The sequence below is a fragment of the Cavia porcellus genome, unplaced genomic scaffold, assembly GCF_034190915.1.
Source record: "Cavia porcellus strain 051 isolate PalLab524CR breed Dunkin Hartley unplaced genomic scaffold, mCavPor4.1 scaffold_1, whole genome shotgun sequence".
NCBI classification, from domain to species: Eukaryota; Metazoa; Chordata; class Mammalia; order Rodentia; family Caviidae; genus Cavia; species Cavia porcellus.
In genome coordinates, this window is record NW_026947484.1 from 189,265,558 (window position 1) to 189,284,931 (window position 19,374).

The following is a 19,374-nucleotide window of genomic DNA, read 5'->3' on the forward strand; positions in this document are numbered from 1 at the left end:
GAGTTCGATCCCTGGTACCAAAATAAAAAAAGACACTTCTGCTTTGGTCAGGCCTGGTGGTGCATGCCTGTAATCCCAGTATTTGGGAGTCAGAAGCAGGAGGAGCACCGTGAGTTGGAGGCCAGTCTGAGCTACATAGTGAGTTCAAGCCTTGCTTGAACTACGTAGCAAGACATGGTCTAAAAAATAAAATTTAAAAATAAAATAAAAATCTTTTTTTCTTCTTCCTGGAGCATTAGCATGGATCACAAAACCAAAGACCACCGAACTCATGTGTTGGTTGTAGGACTGAGCTGGTTTGAAGCAGGTAACCTGGCTGAGTCTGGAAATCTTGCCCCTGAGGGCACAGTGAGGTGTGCCTCCAGAGACAGGATACAGCATTGTGCTCCAAGGAGAACTGCTGGCAGAGGGCTGAGCCACCAGAGAGCTCCTGAGCCTAATGTGCACGAAGCTGTGCCCACCATCCACTCTGTACTTGGGGATGGGTCTGTGCTTGCAGGACCCCCTCACTCATCAGCTCTACCTGCTGGCTTGCTGTCTGTTCACATGTAGTCGGCTTACAGGCAATGTGCTTGGGTGGGTGGTGGTTTCCTTGTGTCCCCATGGCTGGGTCTTGTTGACTCTGCAAAGAAAGAACCACTTGGGGCTTGAGATTGGCTGTGCCCACTCTAGATAGATATCTAGCTCTCACACTCCTGAGAAGAGCAGTGGAAGGCTGGAGTTTATCTAATGGTAGAGTTTAGCATGAAAAATTCTTAAGTGATGAAGGATGGAATGTGGAAATCATGAAAGAGCAACAATACGCAATTGCTAACATTTATTAAGCACTAATGGTCAGATGTGGAGCTAAAGAATATTTTGGTGACAAAAAGGGAGCCTTCTGTATATACAAAGTGGAATGTTATTCAGCCACAAAGAGGATGAAATCCTGTCATTTGCACCAACGTAGGTGGAAGTGGAGGACATTATGTGAAGTGAAACAAACCAGGCACAGAAAAACAAATACCTTATATTCTCATTTTTTGTAAAAGCTAGGGGCTCAGTGATAACGATGCCTGCAAGTGCAAGGTCCAATTTGATTCCCAGTACAAAAAATAAAAAAGCATTTATAAAAGCTAAAAAAGTTGACCACATAGAAGCAGAGAGTAGAAGAGTGGCCACTAGGAAGGGTCATGGGCTGGCAGGGAAGAAGAGTTTGCATAAGGTGTACCAAATACATTTCTGTAGAAGAAATGAGTTCTCATGTTCTGGAATACAGTAGGGTAGTTACAGTCCACAATAATTTATTAGCCCTTACAGGAGAAGGGTTTGAAGGTTCCTACACATAGGAGCGATACTTGAGGAAATGGAAATGCTGATTACCCTCATTTGATTATATACAATGTGTACCTGTATTGTATTATCATACTGTGTTGTATATCTTAAAAATATTTATCAAAAGAATAAATAGCTCAGTGGTATAAAGCTTGCCTAACGTGCAAGGCTCACAAAAAACAAAGATAAATATGTGACTGAACAAAAAAAAAAAGAACTTTTAGTAATGTGGGCATAAAATATTTTAGTAGTTTTACATAAAATACTGATTAATGTATTAATCCTTTTATTAATAGATGGATATCCTTTTATTTTTTTGTATCTAAATAGGTCTATCTAATGATACAAGTGACAAATGTATTTATGTTTACAGCTTTCAAATATTACTAAAGCATCAGGACATTAAATAGAACAAGAGATAACTTACTTTGTATTAAGTTTACTAGCCGAGTAAGGAGAAACAATTTGAAAAATAAACAGGTCATTTATAGCCATTATAATGCATACGTGTTTATAATTATAATTATTTTCCTTATCATAGTTAACTATTTATAGCAATTACCTTTACATGAAGAAAATGACTTTTTTTCCAGGCACAAGAGAAAATTAGGAGAAAACTTAACAATGGCTTAGCTATTGTTTTTTCTATAAGTATTTAGGATTCCTTCCGTTTAACAAATTTGAAGTGGCTTATGCTGACATTTTTTACAGTGAATTAATTTTTTTCACTAATGAATATTGAACCTTGCACTGAGCTATATCCCTGGCCCCTTTTCTTTCTTTTTTTTTTTTGAAGGTAAAAGGAAAATTATTATAAAGTGACACAGTAGAATGCAATAAAGTAGTTTGTGACCAGTGTGAAAGAGATGAGCAAGAGAGAACACAAAGTCTTTGGCCCTGGGAGGTCTGCCTCTTGCTTTGATATCTTTCTAACACCAGGGAGGCAAGTTGGATCCCTTCTCCTCCTCCCAGGCTGCTCTTTTACCATCTGTCAGTGTTGAAAAAAACGCAAAGAATACTGTGCAGTTATTTTCTGTATGAAAAACGAATACAAACTTTGTTGGAGCTCGAACTTTGTTAAAGCAATATAACGTTGTAAACTCTGCTCCTAACAGGTCTAGGTAATATTCTCTGGATAATTTAATATTTATTCTAATTGTACCATATTAAGGACAACAAGCATATACATCTATATAATAAAATGCTATGCAGGTGTTCAAAACAACACAAGACATCTAATGCATTTTGGTAAGTGAGAAAAATGAGACACAGAAGAAAATATACCACTCAGTAAATATTTAGAATACTGTACAGTAAATGCACATATGCATAGACACACTTGCATAGGCAAAAACTGATTTTAGAACAGAAATGAATTTATTTCACAATAAAGAAGGTAAAGAGCATTCTGTCTTCATTTTTCTGTCTCTTCTGGGAGGCAGAAGCTCAGTCTCGGTGATTTGGAGGTTTTCTCTTCTTTCGTTGGGCCATAGAAAATTTCAGGGGACTTACAAGTCAGGAGACTGGAAACAAGTTTGGTCTGTATTTCCGTCATGACCACAAATGATGTGGACCTGAGTCCAGTTGGAAAGCCAGTGTCTCTGCCATTCATCAAGTCTGCTCTTCCTACCCGCGCCCACTGACCCACCGGGCAATGGGTTCAGTCCCCACGTCTGGAACCTTACTGTTTCTTTCCATCCGCTCCCCGGGAGTCTGGCCCATACATTTTCTGCTATCTTACTAATTTTTATTTTCATACAATATCTTAATAAGCTTCCCAGGCTGCCTTTGAATTTGTGATCCTGCTGCCTCAACCTCCAATAAACTTGTTTTATTTTGTTCCTTGGTACCAGAAATTGAACTGATGATTTTGCACTTGCCAAATAGGTGCTTATGCCATTGAGCTAAATCCCCAGCCCTAAACTAATTTTATTATTTTATTTTATTTTGTCTTTTTGAGACAGGGTCTTGCTATGTAGTGCAGGCTGGCCTTGGGCTCACTTTGTAGCCCAGGCTGGTCTTGAATTTGCCACAACCTGCCTGCCTCGGCCTCCCAAGTGCTGGGATTACAGGTGTACACCACCACGCCCAGCTCTTAAACTAATTTTAAAAGACTCTGTAGCATAATAAAATTCTTCTTTATTTGAAGTTAAAGTCCTGCTGTAAGATACAGGAGATAAAGCTCTTGAAGACACTGGTGTAGGCAAAGATTTTATGAACAAAACTTCAACTGCATAGGAAATATTATAAATAACAACTGGGATATCATCTTATTAAAGATTTATTTATTTATTTATTTATTGGTTTTTGGAGACAGAGTCTAGCTATGTAGTCCAGGCTGGCCTTAAACTCACTATGTAGCCAGCCTGGCCTTGAATTTGCAGTGATCCTCCTTCCTCAGCCTCCTAAGTGCTGGGATCACAAGTGTGTGCCACCACACCTGATTAATTAAAGGGTTTTTTGCACAGCCAAGGAAACCACCAACCCACAGTGTGGCAAAAAAATTGGTATAAAGAACTCAAAAATATCAGACCTCCCAAATTTAAAGACCCAACCCAAAAATGGGCATCTTAAATAAATAGACACTTCTCAGGTGAAGAAGTACACATGGCAAATAAATATATGAAAAAATGTTCAACATCACTGGATATTTGAGCAATGCAAATTACAACATTGAGATTACATCTCGTGGGGGCTGGGGATTTAGCTCAGCGGCATAAGCACCTGCTTTGCAAGCAGGCAGTTGTGAGTTCGATCCCTGGTACCGGAAAAAAGGAAAGGAAAAAAAAAAAAAATGAGATCACATCTCACCTCAGGGATTCAGAATGGTTGTTATCCAGAAATCAACCAGTAACAAATATGAGGTTGTGGGGAAAATGTAACTGTTCTCCCTTATTGGTGGGAGTGTAGATTGATACAGCCACTGTGGAAATCAGTGTGGAGATTCCTCAAAAAACTAGGACTAGGGCTGGGGATTTAGCTCAGTGGCATAAGTGCCTGCCTTGCAAGCAGGCAGTCGTGAGTTCGATCCCTGGCATCGATAAAAATGAAAAAGACCAAAAAAAAAAAAAAAAAAACAAACCAAAAAAAAACTAGGACTAGAGATTCCACTTGACCCAGCTATTCCCTTCTTGGTATTTTTCTCAGAAGAATTAAAAGCATCATACCACAGTGATATATGCACACCCATGTTTCTAGCAGCACAGTTTATAATAGCCAAGTCTTGGGACCAGCCTGAATGCCCATCAACCGATGAATGGATAAAGAATGTGTGGAGTTTTTAAACATACAGTGGAGTACTACTCAGTCATAAAGAAGGATAAGCTTGAGACATTTCCAGGTAAGTGGATACACCTTAAGACCATACTCTTATAAGATATAAATTGGACACACGTGAATAAATATTGCATTGTTTCATTGGTGTGAGAAACTAAAAATATAAATAAGGACCAAAATGTATATAGAGACTGTGAAATAATGTTCACACGCAAAGTGGAATTAAGGGCGGGGGTGGAGAAGGAAGGAAGGGAAAAGAAAAAATAAGAAAAAAATGCAAACAAAGCTTTTGTAAATAAGGAGGGAAAGAGGAGTCAAAGGATGGGTAGGGAAATGGAGGAACGAAGAATCAAGTTATATCACGTAGAGGCACAAATGCCCATGATGAACATGATCATTATGTATATCTAAAATGTACCAATAAACTTAATTATAATTAAAAAAAAGAAGGAAAAGAAACACTAGTGATGCTGAGCAGCACTGCGTTTCCTTTTTAGCCAACTGGATGTCTTCTCTGATGAAATCTCTTCAGATCCTTTACTCATTCTAATTGGTTTTTGTTGAGTTTTAAGAGTTATATCATATATATGATACTCTACCTGTATCAGATAAACCATTTGCAAATATTTCTTCTATTCTGTTTTGTTATCTTATAGGGTCCTTTGACATGAAAAAGTTTCAGTGTTCTTTTTTAAGTTTTAGTTTTGGCAAAGTTCAACTTACCTATTGCTTCTTTGTTAGGGTGCTTTTGGTGTTACTATCCAAAATGCTGTTGACTGACTCGTTACAATGGTATGCATTTATAGAGATCCAGAGGACAGAGAAGTGAAAGGGAGAGGTTTATGATGAAAATAACATAAAATATTCTAGAACTGAAGAATGTGAGGCTCCAATATGAAAGGTTCTACCAAGTGTCTTGGAGAATGACTGGGCAAAGACTTAAGATGCATCACTTTGGAATTATAGGACATAGAGTACGGCACATTCTAAAATTGCACAGAGAAAAGCAGATGGAGGAAAGGAGTGATGAGAACAAGAGCATCATATCCTGAAGGCGATAGAACCAGCCCATCGGATTTCGAGTAAAAATTATTTGTCAACCCCAAAACTCAACATCCATTCAGATTCTCAGAAGATCTGAGAGCACTTTCAGGAGACGGCTTGGGGAGGAGATTAACTCTCTCTTTTTCTTCTGATACTAAGGGTTTGAACCCAGAGCCTCTGCACTGTGGCATTTTGATGGGTTCTTGCTCCATTGCCTAGGCTAAGCTCCAGCTTTGATCCTTTTTGCCTAGCCTCCCAGAGGGCTTGGATTAGCAGCATGCACCACCTCCCTGCCAAGTGGCCATTTCTTAATCGGACTGCCCTCCTCCCGTGGGGGCCCATACAGGCCAGCACGCAGGAAAACGAAGTTGAGTGGAATGGCATTGAGCCTGCTTTCTGGCAGCAGGCTCGCTCTCATCCGAGAGCCGCTCATTCTTCCCACGTGTCCAGCCTGGTGGATCTGTGCTGTAGCTTGCACTGCTGGAGTCCTGGGAGACTGGCCAGGTGCCAGGGCCGTGTACTCTCCGCTTGAGGAAGCCAGAGGAATGCCTGCAGCGGTTGAGCACATTCCCATGGAGTGTGCAAACAGTGATGAAATCACTGCAGCTTCCTGGAGGTGGGGGAGACGCTGTGACCTCAAGCTCAACAAGAAGGTGCTGAGGGATACAGGAACAGAAACAGATTTTTCAGAAAGCAGAGTCCTTGGGACTAACACTTTATAGGGTGAGTCCCAAGTATGATTTTATTTTTTCCTTTGACTTTCAGCATGGTGGGACTGCATTTGTAAGACAAGATTTTCTTAGAGCCCCACGTACTGAGCAATGGGATGAGCTGCCCGCTGCCGTGGGAAGTCATGAGTCCCTGCCTGGGGCACCGGTAACTAATTGGCTGGGATATGTGGAGATGAGGACTCCAGCCCAATATGCTATGAGTCTCTGGTGCCCACTGTCCCCAGGACGCTGCCAGAGGTATGCAATGTGATGCGGATTTCACAACATAGCTGCTGAGGTTCATTCAGGAGAAAAATGAGGTTGGTGAGATGGACCCTGGGATCCTGTGTTGGGAGGGCCTGACTCACACTTCTCAGCCCCTGCCAGCACTTCAGAGGCAAGCGATGTTGTCTCCCCCACTTCTTCCCCTGCTCAACCCCTGAAGGCAGGCGCCTGGTCTCCAGCCCCTCTCTTTTCAGTGCACACACTCTCCTGGGAAATTTCAACCAGCTCTCTGGCCTCAGGTCCCACTCCATGCTCACTCCCAACTTTGTTTCCGGCCTTGAAGTCCCTGAGTGACAGACCCACAGCACCAGCAGTGTACTGGACAATTCCATCTTGCTATCCTATATTTCATCAAATCTGGCATCCTTCCCCTAGCCGGCCACTCTACAGGAAATCTGTTCTCCTCACATGGTGCCTCTGTTTACCAGATTTTTGGGGAGGGGCTGTTGAGACAGGGTCTTGCCATGTAGTGCAGTTTGGCCTTGAACTAACTCACTACGCGGCCAGGCTCACACCTGTGGCCATCCTCTTGCCTCAACCTCCCAAGTGCTGGGATCACAGGCATGTACTGCCGTGCCCAGGTTATCAGCCTTTTTCATTCTGGGTTTACTCCTGTTGAGCCCACTGTGCATTTCCTGGGCCTCAGTGCATGCCTGGTGACTGATCCTGATTGCCTCACTTGCCTCTTCTCTAACCACCACATCCACCCCGCTGTGTGAACTTCAACCGGGGTGGGTCCCACCTCCTCCAGCTGGTGGTAACACTCCACTGAATAAGCACAAAACACTGAAAAACTGATAATTCCAAGAGCTGACCAGAAGCAACTAGAACTTCCCTGCATTCCTGGATGGTGTGAAAATGAGTAAAACCACTTTGGAAAACTGACATTTGCTCAAGAAGGTATATACTTACTCTGTCACCCAACAGCTCCATTCCTAGATACACAGCAAGCACAAATAAACCTCAGAAGGCACATGCAAGAAGATTTAGAGGCCTAAACGGAAACCACGAAACGCTCACCAACAATGATGGTGCTTTCATACAATGGTGAGAAAGCAGGAAACATATTTATGTGTAACAACAAGCAAACATGTATTTATGTATTATGTATCTGTGTACAACAACATGCAAATGTATGTTGAGTGGCAGAAGCCACACAGTAAGATGGGGAAAATGAGCTGGGGCATTGATCAGGGGAATGCTTTCTACGTCTGTGTAGTTCCTGAAAGAGGCCACAGTGGATGCCTGGTGTCTGCGTCATGACTTGTTTCTCTACCTGGATGCTATCTCCACAAGTGTGATGGATTTGTGGAAAGGTGAGCACTTTTCTGTACATATATTGAACTCCTATAGAAAGTGTAGTTAATCACACTGTAGTTCGTATATGCACAGCAGCATAAACTCTCTCTTGTGAATCCTTCTACTCAGAAGAGAACCTTACAGGCCCTTGCATAATACTCAGAGCTCTCCACGATGTGTCCAGTCTGCCAGGCCACGTCCTTCCCACCTGTGTGTGGGGGCAGTGACCTAGGCCACTCCTCACTCTGCTCACATATCGCCTGTGCCCTTGTTTGGCAGTTCCTCCAGCCTGGACTTATCTTTCTCTCTGGCTGTATCTGAAGATGCCACCTCCTCTGAGAAACTTCTGTTTTCTCAGGCTGAGCAACCTCTCCAGTGTTGTATTAACACCACTTCTCTGGCCCTGCTTGCAAATATTCCCTGGGCTGAAGGAAAGCCCCGGAGGCAGCAGGAACCATGTCCCATTCATCTTTGTAAAACCTCCTGAGGCCAGCGCTGTGCCTTGACTGTGACTGAGCTAATGAATGTTTGAATATGCACTCGGAGTTAAGCTGCAGTCTGTGCTGCCAGAAAGCCAAGACATCCAGCATGCCTGTGGAAAAGCTTCTGCCAAAAGCCGAGTTCCTTTGGAAGTCAGCACATCCTGCAGTCCTTGATTGGCCACTGGCAGCCAACTAAATGTAAGTGTGTTCCACAGCATTGTGGGCGTGTCTAATTAGACTTCGTGAGACCCAGCGGCCCTGCTAACATGAATAAGCCGTGCAAATATGTGGTTAATGACTATGTCACTCCGTGTCAATTCTTAATCCTAGATAATTAGCAGATAGATAATTGGTGGAAGAACAGGAGGTGCTGATGGATGCCCCATCACTTGGGGGAAGCTAATGATCCTCTATGGATTATGACCCACCCTCTGTAAGCCTTGATAGGTCCTATTTGAAATGCTCCTTTTGAAAGGGCCTTGATCCAAGAAGTGTCAGGAACTCCAGCTTGGGGCGTGGACATGAGGACTAATTCCTTGGCTACTTCCGTGAAGGTGGGTGGATGGGCCCTGCTGCTGCATCCTGGAGCAGGCAGCTCGGAGACCTGCACTGCTCCTGACCTCTGGGGGATCTGCAGAAGGTCCTTTTTCCCCTTGGTTTTTCCATCTATTTTATGGCTGAGGGTAGGAGGGCTGCAGTAGGCATGATGACGTGAAAACACACTGTAGTCCAGAGTTGCCTTCCTTTGACAACATGGGAGGTATGTTGTCTGTTGCCATGATGATTGGGTTCTGTGGAAGAGACATTTTGGGGTAAAAACAGACCTCTGAAATGTGAACTGGAAGTATACGGCATGAGCTGACGCTGAGCCAGCCAACTGTCCACCGAGATGGGAGCACCCAGAATCACAGCACTGATTCAGCCCTGGAAGGAGCTGCTTAGCCGGCAACTCCATTTTCCAGGCCCCTTTGCCTGAGTGGAGGCTTTGGCAGTGGTTCTGGCCAGTGGAAGGTAAGCGTATGGGCCCGTGTGTCACATCTGGGTCTCTCCCTGAAGAACATGTCACCTTCCTCCTGCTCTTTCCCTCTTGCTGCCTAGATTTGCTGTGAGACAGGAAGCTGGGGCATGGTAGAGTCCTGCGGTGGCAAGAACCTGAGATCCTTGAACTGTCACACACAGCAAAGTCACCTAGGGGGTCAGGGACACCCCAAATGGGTGAGTGAGAAATAAAATCCCATCATGTCAGAATTTTGAAATTCTGGAGTTTATATCTTATGGAATTAAGAATTTCCCTAGTTGCCTTGATAGGCAGGAAATCAGTTTCTTTCCATGAAACTGATTCTGATAACTGGAAAGGGAAATTCAATTACAGTCAACAACAATTCACCAAGCACCCATACTGTATCAGATACTGTAAATATTATGTTGGATGGCTGATTTAAGATAATGTGAGTAAAGAACAATACCAAGTTAATATTAGTATTGCTTGCATGCAGTTGAGGTGACCTGTGAATGGCTGCAGAGTGGTCAATATTTTTTTTCTTTTTTGAGATAGGGTCTCACTGTTCCTTGAACTCACTATGTAGCCCAGCCTGACCTTAAACTCATGGCAATTCTCCTGTCTCAGTTTCCCAAGTATGGGGATTACAGGCATGTACCACCACATCTTGCAAGGATGTCAATCCTGGTAAATTATGTTGCCTGGCACATATAAATGCTTAATGAGTTGCTAATAAACAATGTTGGGTGCAAAGGAATAAATACAAAGTGAGCAAGGCCTTAGCCTGTGGGCAGAGTGTCTGGAGTTCAGGGCAGTGTGTCTCCAGGGGAGTGGCTTTAAACCTTTACAGACATTTGAGTATATCTGCTGCCATTCTCTGTGTTACGGGTATTTGCATCCAGTATGTAGAGGCCTGAGATGCTGCCACATGTCCTATGGCACATAAGATAGGCCCCAAACAAAAAATTATCTGGCCACAAATCTCCACAGAGCTGAGACTTCAATACTTTTTCTAGTAGAATGCTGAGAACTGAGTGATAAGATGAATCTACTGGAGACTCCAAACTTAAAGGGAAAATAAACACCACAAAAGTTTGACATGGAGTAAGACAGATCTACTTCTATGAGGGGTTCTGTGCAGGCCTTGGGGTGACTGGATACAAGTGGACTTAGACTGAACTGCCTCATAGGGCACATATGAGAGAGAGAGCACCCCAGGAGCATCATGGAGCAACTCACCAAAGCTGGAAGAGGTCAGCTGCAGGTTCCAGCTGTGGGCAGCAGACTGGACGTGAGCATATTGGTAAAAGGTAAAATGTGGGCCCATGACACCAGTTCTAAGGAGGTGAACTCGGTGTTGAAAGGTAGTTTGGTTCAGTACTCCCCATCTTTAAAACTCCCTGAATAGTGGTTTTGTTGATGGAGACAATCTTTTTGTCCTGAACTCCATGGTAAATCTTGTTTTTTTTAGTTCTCCTTAGGACACATGAGAAGCACCAGCTTGTGTGACTCCAAACTGCACATCCCTGTTGCCCTCGTACAGATGTCAGTGGCACAGGTCTCACCTGCACGTGGCCCTAAAGTTGTGCATCCAGGGAGCTCTGGCTCCCACAAGCTCCACTTGTCCCACTGGAAAAAGGCTTAAGAGGCATCATGCTTAGAGGAAGCTCTTGCAGGAAGTCAGGTGTGAAGGGGAGCAGACAGGACGGGGCTCAGGAGGCTGAGTTTGAGACCCAGTTCTTTAGGCCCTTCAGGGAAACCTCTGAGAGTCCAGAGATAATGAAGGAGTAATATAATCACAGAGTCCAAGATGTCTGCCTCCAAATCCAGTGATCTTTAAAAAGAATTTTTGAAGACAGATGTTATTCATGTAAAAGAGGGAATCAATTCAACAGAAATAGAAACAGAAAACTAATGGTACATACATGTCCATGTTTATGGCAATACAATTTGCAATATTTATGCTGTTCAACAGCTTAGATGCCCATCAAATAACAAATGGTTGGGCATGGTGGTGCATGTCTGTAATCCCAGCACTTGGGAGGCTGAGGCAGGAGGATTATTGTGAGTTTGAAACCAACCTGGGCTGCAAAGCAAGCACAAGGCCAGCCTGAACTGCATAGTGAGACCCTGTCTCAAAAAAGATAAAATTAAAATTAAAAAAGAATGGATAAAAAAGTGAATCATATACACAATGAAATATTATTCAGTTATTAAGAACAAAATGGGTGGAACAGGAGGCTATCATGTTAAGCAAAGTAAGCCTCGGAAAATTAAATATCACATTTCTCCTATATAAAAAATCTAAAAATTAAAAGAGGGCAGGAAATTAGAAGGTTGACTTTTAGAGATGGTGAAGAGAATCAGGAATGGAGTGAAAAGGAAGAAGGGAGTAAGGGGGATGAAAATAATCAAAATATGTCGTGTGCATGTGTCAGTGTATCTAAACAAATCTCACCCTCCGTATCAGCACCAGTAACAAGGGAGGGATCGGTACAGTGTTCATCTCCACCACCATCACCATCACCATCACCATCACCAAATGAGTATCCTTAGCACCTGCTTTGAGATCAAGTATTATTGCAGACCCCTCTGGGTTCTTTTCCCTAATCCTTCCTAATGCTTGTGGGAGACAACGCCAGTGACTCCCTTTGAATGCAAAACAATTACTGACTTTGATTATTTGGAGATTCATTTCCTTACACTGATATGTAAAAAACTGCTGGTATATTTCCTTCTGTCTTCAATTTGTTCTAAGCATTGCAAATAAGGGGAGCCAAGGTGCTGGTATGTAATCTCTAAAATCAGCAGACAGTCCTGTTTCCTCACATAGTGTTCTCCATACAATATAGATATGTACAGGATATGAGCATGTGCAAGATGTTAGAATCAATAGCTCTGGGAAATGTCAATTGGGTAGGAGCCTCAAGAAAAAGAGGCTATGACTCTCCAGGGCACAAGAGTTTGCATATCAGAAACCAAAGCAATAGCCCCCCAAAACAATTCCACTGCTACCTTAATTGGATTATGTAAATTGGTCCTCTGCATATCTTTATCTCTGCAGTTTACAGAGATGCCAATCTTGCATCTGGCTGGCCAGCTCAAATTACGCAATTCCCGTCATCCTCACTGTCACTCATCCCTGAACCACACCCCTTCTTCACAAGATAATAAATTCTGGGAGAGGCCCAGGGTCAAGGCCTTTGTCTGCATGTCCTCATGAGGATTGGATTTAGGATCCCTTGCTGCCCTTAATTTGGAACATGTCTTGGTGTCATTCTTGGCATGGGTTGCATTGGTGATGGTAGATTGGAATTAACTTGCTGGGATTCCAATAACATCTCAATGGGATTACAAATATAATTTTTTGATTGTGAGGAAAACTAGGAAGAGGATTACAATCCTTGGATGACTGAACTCATATTTGGGTTTACAATAATCCTCCCTACCTGGGGAAAAAAAACAGCCAGAATTTCACATTAATCATTCCTATGAGTTTCTTTATAGTTACACCAGGATGCTATGGAGGCCTGACATTCTGCCAGCTTCTTAGGTGAAACATTTCTTGCTGTCCATAGGCAGTAGATTAGCTGTATGTCCACTCTATTGATAGATGCCTGTGCTGAAAGCAAATATATTGGTTGCAAATATTTCTAGCAGCACTTCTAGATTTGTAAGCCCCTAAACAAAAGTATCAATTAGTTTAATCCATTTGTACTTTTTATGAATGGAATCATGAGGCACTCATCAGTAATTTTTAAAATGCTCAACATTTATTTTCAAGATTCCCATGCATTTATAGAAAATAATAGGAAGAGATTCCCTGTATCTTTTATCCAATTTCCCACGATGGCAACATTTTTTTTTTTTTTTTTTGTCTTTTTCAATTTTATCGGTACCAGGGATCGAACTCACGACCGCCTGCTTGCAAGGCAGGCGCTTATGCCCTGAGCTAAATCCCCAGCCCCGGCAACATTTTGTAAAATGATACAGTATTGCAAGTAGAATAGTAACATTCATATAGTCAACATTACAATGTTTCAGCTATTTCAAGGACTCTTCATATTGCCCTTTTATGTACATAGCAATTTCTGCCTGTCTGCATCCTCCCTTTTACCCTTGGGAATCAATAAATTGTTCTCCATTTTCATGATTTTTTTCATTTTAAGAATGTTACCTAAATAGAATCGCATCGCGCAGTGGGTAATCTTTTGGAATTGGCTTTTTACAACCAGCATAATTCTCTAAAAACTGTACATAGTTGTGCGTGTCAATAATTCATTTCTTTAGTTTAAACATTCATCTGTTAAAAGACATATGGGGTTTTTCCAGTTTTAAAAACTTCTATTATGATTAAAACTGCTACAAACATATGTGTACAGATTTTAATGTGAGCATAAGTTTTTCTTTCTCTGGGACAAATGCCCAGGAGTACCATTGATGAGCATGTTTAGCTTGGTAAGCAGCTGGCAGAATTCGGCAGAGTGGCTGTGCCATTTGAGCTTCCACTAGCAACGTTTGAGTGGCCCACGTTTTCTGACTCCTTCCCAGCAGCTGCTGTTTCTCCGGTTTTGTCTTAGCTATTCTGACAAATGGGCAGTGATATCTCAGTGTGGCTCATCTGCCACCTGTCTGTCCTCTTTGGTGATATCTCTCCATGTTCTTTATCCATTTTCTAGTTGAGTTGTTTTCTTGCTGGTCAATTTTTAGAGTCATCTATGTATTGTTGTGTATGAGGTTTGCAAACATTGTTTCTCTTTGCGTAACCTGTCTTCCTTCCTTCCTTGCTTCCTTTTTCCTTCCTTTTTCTCTCCTTTTTTCTCTGTCTTTCTGTCTCTCTGCCTCTCTCTCTCTCTCTCTCTCTCTCTCTCTCTCTCTCTCTCTCTGTTTTTAGGTCTTTTTGAGACAAGGTCTCGCTATGCAGTTCAGGCTGGCCTGGAGCTCACTTTTTGTAGCCCAAGCTGGTTTTGAATTTGCAGTGATCCTCCTGCCTCAGCCTCCTGAGTGCTGGGATTACAGGCATGTACCACCACATCTGGATGTCTTCCTTTCTTAATAAAATCTTTCACAGACAAATATTTTTTTTGGCAAAGTCCTATCCAGCAACTTTTCATTTTATGGACTGTGGAGGGTTTTTTTTTTTTTTTTTTTTTTTGTTAAATCTAAGCACTCTTTGCTTAACTCCATTTCCCAAAGTTTTTTTCTCATATTTTAAAAAAGCTTTATAGTCTTACATTTTACATTTAAGTTCATGATCCATTTGGGTTAATTTGTGTGTGAACTGTGAGACTTAGATCTAGAACTCATTGTGTCTGGGGGGAAGGCATGTTATTGTCCTGGTGGGCTTTTGTCCGTGAGTGTTCCATTACTCGGTGTCATTTGTGGAAAACGCTATCCTTCTATCAAAGTACATTTGTACCTTTTTCAAAAATCAGCTGAATATATTTTATAGGTTAATTTTGAGGTTCCTTATACAGTTTTATTGATTCATATTTCTACAGAATACCATAGAGTTTTGATTACTATAGCTATATAATGTCTTAATGTAGAATAAATGATTTCTCTTTGTTTTTATTTTATTTTTTATTTATTTTTAAAAATTTCTTTATTCTTGTCTCATTACTTTTGTATGCATTTTAAAACCATCTTTTTAAAAAAAGTTTTTTTTTGTCTTTTTGAGACAGGGTCTCACTATGCGGGTTGGTCTTGACCTCATTTTGTAGCTCAGGCTGGTTTTGAACTCATAATGACCCTCCTGCTTCAGCCTCCCAAGTGCTGAGAAGACCATCTTATCTGTGTCAATGAAAGCTCTTACTAAGATTTTGATAGAAGTTGTAATAAACCTCTATGTTAATTTTGGGGAGAGTCACATCTTTTGTGTTAAATTTTCCAGTCATCAACATAATACTTCTCCATTTATTTAGCTTTCCTTCAGTGTCTTTCATTAGCATTTTGTAGTTTTCAGCATGTAAGCTGGTACATGTGTGATGCTGTTGTTGTTTCAATGCTAGAGCTTGAAGTTAGGACACTTGCATATACTAGGCGAGGCCTATACAGGAGATGTGATTTAAAAATACAGGCAAATATTTAGATTAAAAAATGTGTTACAGGGAGGCTGAGGCAGAAGGATCGTTGCAAGTTTGAGGCCAGCCTGGGCTACAAAATGAGCTGAAGGCCAGCCTCAATTGCATAGTAAGACTCTGTCTCAAAAAGACACACACATATTAAAAGGGTACAAATAATACAGAAAAAAAAAAGACACACATATACACACAACAAAATACATACGGTTAAAGACACACTGACATTAATCCTCCTGAAAATACTCCTCCTCTCATCAAACACTTATCCACGCTCTGACACAGTTCTGACAGTCTTCTTTATGAGTATCTTTTTATAGCTATCTCAATGTCCTGAATGGATTCTAAATATTAACAGCAATTTCTGTTAAAAAAAAAAAAAGGCGTTATCCTGTGTTCTCATTTTTATTCACAGGGTCTGGCCTTGGGCGACCTGTGGCTCTTCCTCAAGGTCAGAATCACCATGCAATGGAGGCCTTTTGAACTGATGCAGGACATGGAGTCCCCCGCCACAGAACAGTTAATGACACTTAGGAGAACTGCTTCAGAAGGTGGCAAGAATGATGGATGGGGTTTGAAGCAAGGAGCACTTGGAGGGGATTAATGGCAGTGCGTCTTGCACTGTGACACGTTTTTAAAAGAATCTGAACAAGAAGCCGGGGATTTAGCCCTGTGGCCTCAGCGCCGCCTGGAAAGCACAAGGCTGTGAGTTTGGTCCCCGAAGAATTTGAACGTCCGCCGCGTGTTTTGATTACTCCTGGTGTATGTTTGTCAAGTTGATTCCTCTGGGTTTTTTGTTTGAGTGATTACAAAGGACATTTTATTTTGAATCTTAATGACTGCATGTCCATTGTTAGTACACAGAAATAGAACTGATTTTCTCATTTATTTTGTATCCTGTGACTTACAGGACCCACTTATGTGTTCTAGGTGGTTTTTATTTTATTTTCTTCCTTGAGTGTGTGTGCCACTGCCTTACCTTTCTGCCTTTTTACTGTGGCTGGATGGCCCAGCACTATATTGAATAAGAGTGGTGAGAATGCACATCTTCGCCTTGATCCAGATTTTAGAACAAAATATTCAGTCTTCTCCCGCTATGTATAACGTTAGCTGTAGCTTTGTAGATGTCTTTATCAAGTTGAAAAAGTTCTTGTGTGTTCCTACTTTTCTGGGAGCTTGTTTGTCTGTATGTTGCTTGGTTTATCATGAATGGATGTTAATTTTGTAAAATGTTTCTTCAGCATTAACCACTATGATCATGTGATTTTTTCTTATTTAACTTCATAAGATGGTGAATTACACTGGTTACTTTTTTCATTTTAAAGAAAAAGAAACACAGAAAAATCAAGAAGCAAACACACAAGCAAACAAATAACCCCCAACAACAACAACAACAGTAAAATGACAATGATAAAAAACTAGCAATACACGATTTCAAACCAAGATGACAGAAATTTAACAGTGGTTGTTATATTGCATGCTGTTAGCTTCAAAATAGTTGCTCAGGTTACCAGATACAGGCATGCAAAACTGATCAAAAACAATATAATTTCTCTTTGAGTGTAAGAATACACTGGTTAATTTCTGAATGCTGAGCCAGCCTCTCATCTCTGATACAAACTGATTGGGCACGATGTTCAAATTTTTCTCATTTATTACTGAATTTTATTTGTAAATATTTTGTTAAAAGCTTTTTATCTATATTTATGAAAACTTCTGGCACTTAATTTCTCTTTTTATACTTCTTTTAATTTGCTTTTTGTATCTGAGTGATGCTAGTTTCAGAAAATGAAATGTGATACATTTCTTCTATTTTTTGAAAGAAATTATATATAATTGATAAGTCTTAAAACTAGTAAAAAAAAAGCCTAGTCCAGAAATTTCATTTTGGGAAGGTATCTTACAATTTCAAATTCAATTTATTTCATAGATGTAGGGATATTCAAATTACCTACTTCACACTGAGTAAATTGTATTTGTGGCAGTATTTAAAAAAAAATTTTTTTTAAGAATTGGTTCATGTTGTAGCTAGGGGTTGTGCAAAGAATAATTAGAATCAGAACATGGATTTTATAATATTATTTTTATAATGGTCACTGGGAGTTAACACAAGAAAATGCAGGAAATCTATCCACAACACCAAAAACAGAATATTTAGCCAAGGCCTAAATCCCACAGTAACGTCCCATATGAGTCCAGATGAAAACCCAGAGCTCATGACAATGCCTCCCACTGGTCCAACTGGAGGTCCAGAGCCCACAAAAAGGACTCATGCCAGTCTCTTTACAGATCTGTGCTGAGAAGGCCCAAAGGTCAGTGGTAGAAGCTGGAAAGTCCATGCCAGTGGGGTGAAGGAGCTGTGCTAGTGGGATGAGGATTTCTACGCTGGAGCCGAGAAATCACACTCACAACAAACACCAAGGCTGTCCTGAAAGGCACCACAGCCATCAGGGACACGGAGGCCCTGAGCTCCTCCAACGACAAGCACAGTCGGGTACATGCCAGCAAGTCAGTGTGACGAGTTCATCCTGGAGACCAAGCGGCACATGCCTTCCCCTCCGGAGCCAGGAAGCAATGCTCGATGTGAGGACCAAAGCTTCTCCAGGAGAACAACGGCTCAAACAGCAACATGTAGGAGAACCCACAATGCCTCCACACAACAATGCATTAACGCCTTCTTTCTCCTTCTCCACCTCTCTGTTTATGCTGGCAACTTTCCTCAGTTGGAGCATTTATGCTCAGTGCCATGCTGATGTAATCCAGCTGGCGTTAAATTGACCACTAGTTCTTAATCCATAACAGTTCATTTAATCCAAATTGTCTAATTTAGGTGTTAAGCTGTTTGTAGAACTCCTTATTATCCTTTTGATGTGTTTAGGCCTGTAATGATAGTGATATCTTCTATTTTATTCTAAAGTTGATAATTTATGTGTTTTCTTTTTTCTTAGCCCTTTTTGCTAGAGATTTACCAATTTTACTCATCTTTTCGAAGGACCAACTCTTTATTTTCTTGATTTTCTCTATGCTTTCCTATTTTCATTTGCACTAATTTCTGCTCTGATTGTTGTTATTTTTTCCCTTCTGTTTTGGGTTTATTTTCTTCTTTTTCTTATTATTTTCTTCATCATGAGGGGAAGCTGAGCTTATTGACTTGTTTTCTCTGTTCTAAGGTTCCACAAATTTCCCTCTCAATGCCACTTGAGCTCTTTCATAACTTTGAGTATTTTTATTTTCATTCTGTTTTCTGATTTTTCTTTTTAATTTTCTGAGATTTTTTTCTTTGACTTGATGATGATAATGGTGGTAGTGGTGATGACTGGGGTGTTGTGTAGTTTCCAAGTGGTTGGAAACGTCTCTTTTATCTTTTTCAGAGAAATTTGGAAAATTGACTTTATAAAATTTCAACTCTTTTGGAATTGTTGAGGTCTGTTTGGTAGCCCAGAATATGGTCTAGTCTGATACATGTTCCATTAGCACTTGAAAACTATCCTACAATTATTTTTCTGTTATTGGGTGGGATGTTCTAAACATGTTGATTATATACTTTTGTTGACTTTTTTATTTTAAAGAGAATAAAACAAAACAGAACAAAGCATGTCAGAACAAAACAGTGCAGTCAACACAGTATTTCAAAACAAGACAACAGGAAATTGACAGTGGTTACCATAATATCTGTTGTTTCTTCAAAATAGTGTCCATATCTTCACACATAATGAATTCGAACAAGACAAAATAGTATAAAACCATTCAAAACAAAAGAATGAAAGCATTACAGGCCTTCAAAACCAGACAATAGGAAAATCAACAATGGCTATCACGATGTCTCTTGTTCTCTTCAAAATGGCTGTCCATACCTTCATACATATTGAAATTAAATAATACAA

General features: G+C 40.9%; 1 long non-coding RNA gene across 1 annotated transcript; it reads left to right on the top strand.

The window, feature by feature from the left end:
• The first annotated feature begins 5,282 nt into the window (after window positions 1-5,282).
• Window positions 5,283-19,037, top strand: LOC106027893 (uncharacterized). The gene is made up of 2 exons (XR_010039426.1): window positions 5,283-6,357; window positions 15,906-19,037. It is a non-coding gene; the product is annotated as an uncharacterized LOC106027893 (long non-coding RNA).
• The last annotated feature ends 337 nt before the right edge of the window (window positions 19,038-19,374 follow it).